Consider the following 9,246-nt stretch of genomic DNA (forward strand, 5'->3'; position numbering starts at 1 on the left):
GACTCTGAATCCACACCGAGCGCGCGAAAGACTCATTAACAGTGAGTTTTATTCATTTCTATCACTGATTAACTCGAATCACCTGCAGCTGCAGGTGTGTCAAACTCTCAAGGACATAAAGACAAACACAATCAACACAATAAGAGTGGAAAACAATCTGGAATATAATTAAAAAACACTGATAATTCACTACGTCAAGTTTAAAATGTGAATAAACTCACCGTTTCTCCCCTCAGCAGATGATGTGAGGTAAATCTCTGCGTTTCTTTACTTCAGGGTTTAGTTTGGTCGAGTTTTCGTTTACTTCTCTTAGTGTGTGTTATATTAACATAACATTAATTATTTTAAGTTTTAGTTTAATTGAATTTAATCGAGTTTATCGATGTTTAATTCGTGCCTCGCGTTTCGCGTCCGTCTCCCTCTGCCGCGCGCGCGCACATCTGAGCGTGTGCACGAGGGAAGCGCGAGTCCGGCGGAACGGATTTGCAAGATATTTAATTAAAACGACCAATTATTTTATCCAACTCTTTTTTTAACCTACACAAGATTTTGTTTTGCACACTAGAAAAATATGATTGTAATCGACAATCTGATAAATGATAAAAGAAGCAACAAATTTGATTATTAATACATCTACTGTTTAAACGGAAAAATAATATTTTCCAAATAGCCTACGTACAAGTGAAGTGACTTCTAATCAATCAAAACAACGCGTTCCTGTAACGCAAACAGTGTTTAAGGGTTTGAATCCCATGCAAGAACTGATCAAATGTATTTATCTGAACACTATGTATAACCCTCTCTCGCGCACATAATCAATGTAGAGTTATTATTATTATGAGCTGATCTGCCTGATCCTGGATCAAGCCTGGGTTAGTAAACACATTTTGTGGCCACTGTAAAGGTCTGATGACAAAATGCTGAAGTATTTCATATACACGCGCAGTCCATGAGAACAGTAGTGCTGTATTATACTGTAATATACATGTCTTTAATGTCATTAGTTGCAGTTAAATATGACATAAGGGTCTTAATTTAATATAATGAGAAATATCAATAAATGTGCATCAAATAACAGACGGATGTCTGCGGTTTCTGAAGAACACACTTAAACATGTTTAGCTGTAAACAGAGTGTGTGTGGGTTCAGGAGAAAGAACAGATTCAACACAAACACACTGTAGATACAGGTATGTTGTGACACACACACACTCTCTCTCTCTCTCTCTCTCTCTCACACACACACACACAGCAGTGTCGTGTTGTTAATCTGAAATCCAAAATAAAGCATGCTTTGCTGCTGGTGTTCGTCTTCCGTCGGCCTTGAAGTGTCTCTGCTTCTGTTCTCATCCTGACCCAAACAAACCCGTCACAACCACTACACATCTCACTCGCATCAGTAAACCGGTTCACACACACTAACCTGGGCTGAGTTTCACACACACTAACCTGGGCTGAGTTTCACACAAGCATCGGAAGCATAAACTGTATACAGTGAGGAAAATAAGTATTTGAACACCCTGCTATTTTGCAAGTTCTCCCACTTGGAAATCATGGAGGGGTCTGAAATGGTCATCGTAGGTGCATGTCCACTGTGAGAGACATAATCTAAAAAAAAAAAAATCCAGAAATCACAATATATGATTTTTTTAAACTATTTATTTGTATGATACAGCTGCAAATAAGTATTTTAACACCTGTCTATCATCTAGAATTCTGACCCTCAAAGACCTGTTAGTCTGCCTTTAAAATGTCCACCTCCACTCCATTTATTATCCTAAATTAGATGCACCTGTTTGAGGTCGTTAGCTGCATAAAGACACCTGTCCACCCCATACAATCAGTAAGAATCCAACTACTAACATGGCCAAGACCAAAGAGCTGTCCAAAGACACTAGAGACAAAATTGTACACCTCCACAAGGCTGGAAAGGGCTACGGGGAAATTGCCAAGCAGCTTGGTGAAAAAAGGTCCACTGTTGGAGCAATCATTAGAAAATGGAAGAAGCTAAACATGACTGTCAATCTCCCTCGGACTGGGGCTCCATGCAAGATCTCACCTCGTGGGGTCTCAATGATCCTAAGAAAGGTGAGAAATCAGCCCAGAACTACACGGGAGGAGCTGGTCAATGACCTGAAAAGAGCTGGGACCACCGTTTCCAAGGTTACTGTTGGTAATACACTAAGACGTCATGGTTTGAAATCATGCATGGCACGGAAGGTTCCCCTGCTTTAACCAGCACATGTCAAGGCCCGTCTTAAGTTTGCCAATGACCATTTGGATGATCCAGAGGAGTCATGGGAGAAAGTCATGTGGTCAGATGAGACCAAAATAGAACTTTTTGGTCATAATTCCACTAAACGTGTTTGGAGGAAGAAGAATGATGAGTACCATCCCAAGAACACCATCCCTACTGTGAAGCATGGGGGTGGTAGCATCATGCTTTGGGGGTGTTTTTCTGCACATGGGACAGGGCGACTGCACTGGATTAAGGAGAGGATGACCGGGGCCATGTATTGCGAGATTTTGGGGAACAACCTCCTTCCCTCAGTTAGAGCATTGAAGATGGGTCGAGGCTGGGTCTTCCAACATGACAATGACCCGAAGCACACAGCCAGGATAACCAAGGAGTGGCTCTGTAAGAAGCATATCAAGGTTCTGGCGTGGCCTAGCCAGTCTCCAGACCTAAACCCAATAGAGAATCTTTGGAGGGAGCTCAAACTCCGTGTTTCTCAGCGACAGCCCAGAAACCTGACTGATCTAGAGAAGATCTGTGTGGAGGAGTGGGCCAACATCCCTCCTCAGTGTGTGCAAACCTGGTGAAAAACTACAGGAAACGTTTGACCTCTGTAATTGCAAACAAAGGCTACTGTACCAAATATTAACATTGATTTTCTCAGGTGTTCAAATACTTATTTGCAGCTGTATCATACAAATAAATAGTTAAAAAATCATATATTGTGATTTCTGGATTTTTTCTTTTAGATTATGTCTCTCACAGTGGACATGCACCTACGATGACCATTTCAGACCCCTCCATGATTTCCAAGTGGGAGAACTTGCAAAATAGCAGGGTGTTCAAATACTTATTTTCCTCACTGTATATATATATATGTATATAAATTAACTAAATTAATAACGTTTTTACAACAGAAATGAACCATCACTTAACAAACTTAAGATGGACTATGTCGCTATTTTCTACTAGAAACAAACTTTAAACATTATTTTCCTGTTGTCTCTGTAAAGCTGATTTGAAACAATGTGTATAAATAAAGGTGACTTGACTTGAATGTTAGAGTCAGAGAAAGCTTTTAGTATGTTCTTCGGATCTTATTTGATTTCCGTCGTACTGATACTTTCTGCTGGTGTCTGTTTCCAAAACACAATCCTCAAACCTTAAACAACCCACAGCGTATCTACTGTACAAGCGCTGAAGAAACACACACTCTCTGTGTCAGTGTGAACAGAAGACAGACACACACAAATACACACACACACACAGAAACACACACATAGAAACACACACAGAAACACACACACACACACACACACACAGAAACACACACATAGAAACACACACAGAAACACACACACAGAAACACACACACAGAAACACACACAGAAACACACACAGAAACACACACAGAAACACACACACAGAAACACACACAGAAACACACACACAGAAACACACACACAGAAACACACAGAAACACACAAACACACACAGAAACACACACATAGAAACACACACAGAAACACACACACAGAAACACACACACAGAAACACACAGAAACACACAAACACACACAGAAACACACACAGAAACACACAGAAACACACACAGAAACACACACACAGAAACACACAGAAACACACACAGAAACACACACACAAATACACACACAAATACACACACACACACACACACACACACACACACACACACACACAGAAACACACACATAGAAACACACACAGAAACACACACACAGAAACACACAGAAACACACACACAGAAACACACACACACAGAAACACACAGAAACACACACACAGAAACACACACAGAAACACACAAACACACACAGAAACACACACACACAGAAACACACAGAAACACACACAGAAACACACACACAAATACACACACACACACACACACACACACACACACAGAAACACACACACAGAAACACACACAGAAACACACACACAGAAACACACACAGAAACACACACACAGAAACACACACACAGAAACACACAGGAACACACAAACACACACAGAAACACACACACACAGAAACACACAGAAACACACACAGAAACACACACACAGAAACACACACAGAAACACACACACAGAAACACAGAGATGCTGAACATCCGTCATCTCTATCACGAAAAACTTAAACAATACAGGAATACTTTAAGAAAGAAAAAAGAACAAAACACAAAAAGTCAACTCCAATCCAAACATTGGAACACACTAAACTAACCCTTACCATCCAGAGTGGAGATGTTTGGATAAACCGCTTCTCCAACCTCTTTAGTGAGATAAACACAAACCAGGGTAACCCTAACCCTAACCCACTAGCAGAACCCCTCGGACTCTCCGGACTCTAGCAGAACCCCTCGGACTCTCCGGACTCTAGCAGAACCCCTCGGACTCTCCGGACTCTAGCAGAACCCCTCGGACTCTCCGGACTCTAGCAGAACCCCTCGGACTCTCCGGACTCTAGCAGAACCCCTCGGACTCTCCGGACTCTAGCAGAACCCCTCGGACTCTCCGGACTCTAGCAGAACCCCTCGGACTCTCCGGACTCTAGCAGAACCCCTCGGACTCTCCGGACTCTAGCAGAACGCCTCGGACTCTCCGGACTCTAGCAGAACCCCTCGGACTCTCCGGACTCTAGCAGAACCCCTCGGACTCTCCGGACTCTAGCAGAACTCTTCGGACTCTCCGGACTCTAGCAGAACGCCTCGGACTCTCCGGACTCTAGCAGAACCCCTCGGACTCTCCGGACTCTAGCAGAACCCCTCGGACTCTCCGGACACTAGCCGAACCCTTCGGACTCTCCGGACTCTAGCAGAACGCCTCGGACTCTCAGGACTCTAGCAGAACGCCTCGGACTCTCCGGACTCTAGCAGAACCCCTCGGACTCTCCGGACTCTAGCAGAACCCCTCGGACTCTCCGGACTCTAGCAGAACCCCTCGGACTCTCCGGACTCTAGCAGAACGCCTCGGACTCTCCGGACTCTAGCAGAACGCCTCGGACTCTCCGGACTCTAGCCGAACCCCTCGGACTCTCCGGACTCTAGCAGAACCCCTCGGACTCTCCGGACTCTAGCCGAACGCCTCGGACTCTCCGGACTCTAGCAGAACCCCTCGGACTCTCCGGACTCTAGCCGAACGCCTCGGACTCTCCGGACTCTAGCCGAACGCCTCGGACTCTCCGGACTCTAGCAGAACGCCTCGGACTCTCCGGACTCTAGCCGAACCCCTCGGACTCTCCGGACTCTAGCAGAACCCCTCGGACTCTCCGGACTCTAGCCGAACGCCTCGGACTCTCCGGACTCTAGCCGAACGCCTCGGACTCTCCGGACTCTAGCAGAACCCCTCGGACTCTCCGGACTCTAGCCGAACGCCTCGGACTCTCCGGACTCTAGCCGAACGCCTCGGACTCTCCGGACTCTAGCAGAACCCCTCGGACTCTCCGGACTCTAGCAGAACCCCTCGGACTCTCCGGACTCTAGCAGAACCCCTCGGACTCTCCGGACTCTAGCAGAACGCCTCGGACTCTCCGGACTCTAGCAGAACGCCTCGGACTCTCCGGACTCTAGCCGAACCCCTCGGACTCTCCGGACTCTAGCCGAACCCCTCGGACTCTCCGGACTCTAGCCGAACGCCTCGGACTCTCCGGACTCTAGCAGAACCCCTCGGACTCTCCGGACTCTAGCCGAACGCCTCGGACTCTCCGGACTCTAGCCGAACGCCTCGGACTCTCCGGACTCTAGCAGAACGCCTCGGACTCTCCGGACTCTAGCAGAACCCCTCGGACTCTCCAGACACTAGCAGAACCCCTCGGACTCTCCAGACACTAGCAGAACTCTTCGGACTCTCCAGACACTAGCCGAACTCTTGGACACAATACAACCCCTCGGACTCTCCGGACTCTAGCCGAACGCCTCGGACTCTCCGGACTCTAGCCGAACGCCTCGGACTCTCCGGACTCTAGCAGAACGCCTCGGACTCTCCGGACTCTAGCAGAACCCCTCGGACTCTCCAGACACTAGCAGAACCCCTCGGACTCTCCAGACACTAGCAGAACTCTTCGGACTCTCCAGACACTAGCTGAACTCTTGGACACAATACAAACCCTGAAATCACACAAAGCCTGTGGTGTCGATGGCATCCTAAACAAAATTATTAAATACACAGACCACAGATTCAAATTAGCCATTCTCAAGCTCTTCAACATCATCCTGAGTTTAGGTTTATTCCCCAACGTCTGGAACTAAGGTCTTATGACCCCAAACTCTCCGGACTCTAGCAGAACCCCTCGGACTCTCCGGACTCTAGCCGAACGCCTCGGACTCTCCGGACTCTAGCCGAACGCCTCGGACTCTCCGGACACTAGCAGAACGCCTCGGACTCTCCGGACTCTAGCAGAACCCCTCGGACTCTCCGGACTCTAGCAGAACGCCTCGGACTCTCCGGACTCTAGCAGAACCCCTCGGACTCTCCGGACTCTAGCCGAACGCCTCGGACTCTCCGGACACTAGCCGAACGCCTCGGACTCTCCGGACACTAGCAGAACGCCTCGGACTCTCCGGACTCTAGCAGAACGCCTCGGACTCTCCGGACTCTAGCAGAACCCCTCGGACTCTCCAGACACTAGCAGAACCCCTCGGACTCTCCGGACTCTAGCAGAACCCCTCGGACTCTCCGGACTCTAGCCGAACGCCTCGGACTCTCCGGACTCTAGCCGAACGCCTCGGACTCTCCGGACTCTAGCAGAACCCCTCGGACTCTCCGGACTCTAGCCGAACGCCTCGGACTCTCCGGACTCTAGCCGAACGCCTCGGACTCTCCGGACTCTAGCAGAACGCCTCGGACTCTCCGGACTCTAGCAGAACCCCTCGGACTCTCCAGACACTAGCAGAACCCCTCGGACTCTCCAGACACTAGCAGAACTCTTCGGACTCTCCAGACACTAGCCGAACTCTTGGACACAATACAAACCCTGAAATCACACAAAGCCTGTGGTGTCGATGGCATCCTAAACAAAATTATTAAATACACAGACCACAGATTCAAATTAGCCATTCTCAAGCTCTTCAACATCATCCTGAGTTTAGGTTTATTCCCCAACGTCTGGAACTAAGGTCTTATGACCCCAATCCATAAAAACGGAGACAGATTTGACCCTAACACCGTGTCCTAACTACACGCGACGCCACGACACGCGATAAAAGGTATATTTTCCATGTTAATCAGAGTTTTTGTCCTAACCAGGCGCGACGACGACACGCGGCGATTCTAATTTAGAAACGGTTTCTATTTTTCTGCGACGTCGCGCTGGAACATCAAACACAACGTGTGGCAATGATAATCTCAGGTACTGTTTATGTGATTTATTTAATTTTAAAAGCGTGAAATGTGACTTTGAACATCATTTAGTGCTCCAGCTTTGTAGCTGTAAAAGCAACAATGGATATTCACCTCAGATCTTGAAATTAAACAAATGGAAACATGAACGTTCAAACTGTGAACAAAGAAGTGTATTATTTGACAAAGATTGTTTTAGTAACTCAGTAGCCTATGTATTTTTTAAATGGTGTAATATTTGTGAATTTGATTATGTAGCTTATCCATTTTCTTGCGAGTGCCGTCAAGTTTACTCTCTAGTGCTGTGCACTTGCCGCGAGACTCCGCCCACACGCTGTTCTGATTGGCTGTGATTTTTGATTGACGTTGTGGCGTCTCACAGTCGCGTCGCGTCTAGTGTGGACAGACACACTGCCTGTCGCTGGAATTTTATCGCGTCGCGTGTAGTTAGGACGCGGTGTAATAACTACCGAGGTAAATGTGCAAACGGGTAAACTTTACCACACCATCCTAAACCACAGACTAGCCAGGACAGAACTACCAACACACTCACTTAGGGCTGGGCGATATATCGCATGAGATTGTTATGCGCATCTCGTCAGTAAAGCCGGTTCCTTAGTAAATGCTGCTTTCAGATGGAGCGGCATTTACAACACAATGCCGTAGTTAACTGACAAGCTGAGCCATATCGCATTAATTATCGCAGGCGATACGTCCTCGATAATTAATGCGATATGGCTCAGCTTGTCAGTTAAGCCCCAAAAGATATGCCTTTGAACGGTCATAACTCCCGGCCCCAATCGCCCAAAAACACCTTGATGGTCTCATTCAACAGGGCTCCTCAAGCACTATCCATGCTCTGAGTTTCAGAATGTTTCACCTTCTGGTTCCTGAGATATAAGTGAAAAACCAAATTCCCATTCATTAATTCATTCAATCACTTCAACTGTCAGATGGAAGCTGTAATACCACTGTCCACTAGAGGGAGCAGCAGGATTACACATGACCTTTTCATTAGTTTTCAGTATTGGGAAACAAACAAATGCTTTAAAAAGCAATCTTTTTTCTTTTCTTTTTTATATTATTAGATCACAAAGGAATTCCTATAGACCAATAAATATATTTTCTCAATAACATATCCCAAAACATTAAAAACATATTTGTATTTGTGTATGTTTATTTGTGTGTGTGTGTGTGTGTGTGTGTGTGTGTGTGTGTGTGTGTGTGTGTGTGTGTGTGTGTGGGTGGGTGTGGGGGTGTGTGTAAGCATGCATTATTGAGTTAACATGGAAAAACTGGTTTGCTTTAGTGCAGAAAACTGGTGAAAATCATGAAGTTTAAAGTGAAAGTGAGCCAATAAGTGGTCTTCTACTGCCCTCTGCTGGCCATTCTACTTATTAATGAAGACTTTTCACATGTGCTCACATTCATATTTAGACTCTAAAAATCACGTATATAACAACTATTATAACACAATCAGATTTTGTCAGTGTTTATCACTTCATTTGCACTGACACTTCACATAATTGCTAGTAATGTGGTAAATCATGGTAAATCACGCTAGAAACATGGTAAATCAGAGTAAAAAATACTAGAATATGGTGTATCAAGGTAAATCATGCTAGAATC

General features: G+C 46.1%; 1 protein-coding gene across 3 annotated transcripts in view; it reads right to left on the reverse strand.

The window, feature by feature from the left end:
* The window catches only part of prr5b (proline rich 5b (renal)), a 38,327-nt gene extending 37,876 nt beyond the window's left edge, over positions 1 to 451 (reverse strand). For all 3 annotated transcript variants that reach the window (XM_079898869.1, XM_079898868.1, XM_079898867.1), the window contains exon 1: positions 222 to 451. The gene's annotated coding sequence lies outside the window, so the exon portion shown is untranslated. The remainder of the gene's footprint in view (positions 1 to 221) is intronic.
* Positions 452 to 9,246: the final 8,795 nt, after the last annotated feature.

Source organism: Squalius cephalus (genome assembly GCF_949319135.1).
Source record: "Squalius cephalus genome assembly, contig: scaffold_92, whole genome shotgun sequence".
In the NCBI taxonomy this organism is placed as follows: Eukaryota; Metazoa; Chordata; class Actinopteri; order Cypriniformes; family Leuciscidae; genus Squalius; species Squalius cephalus.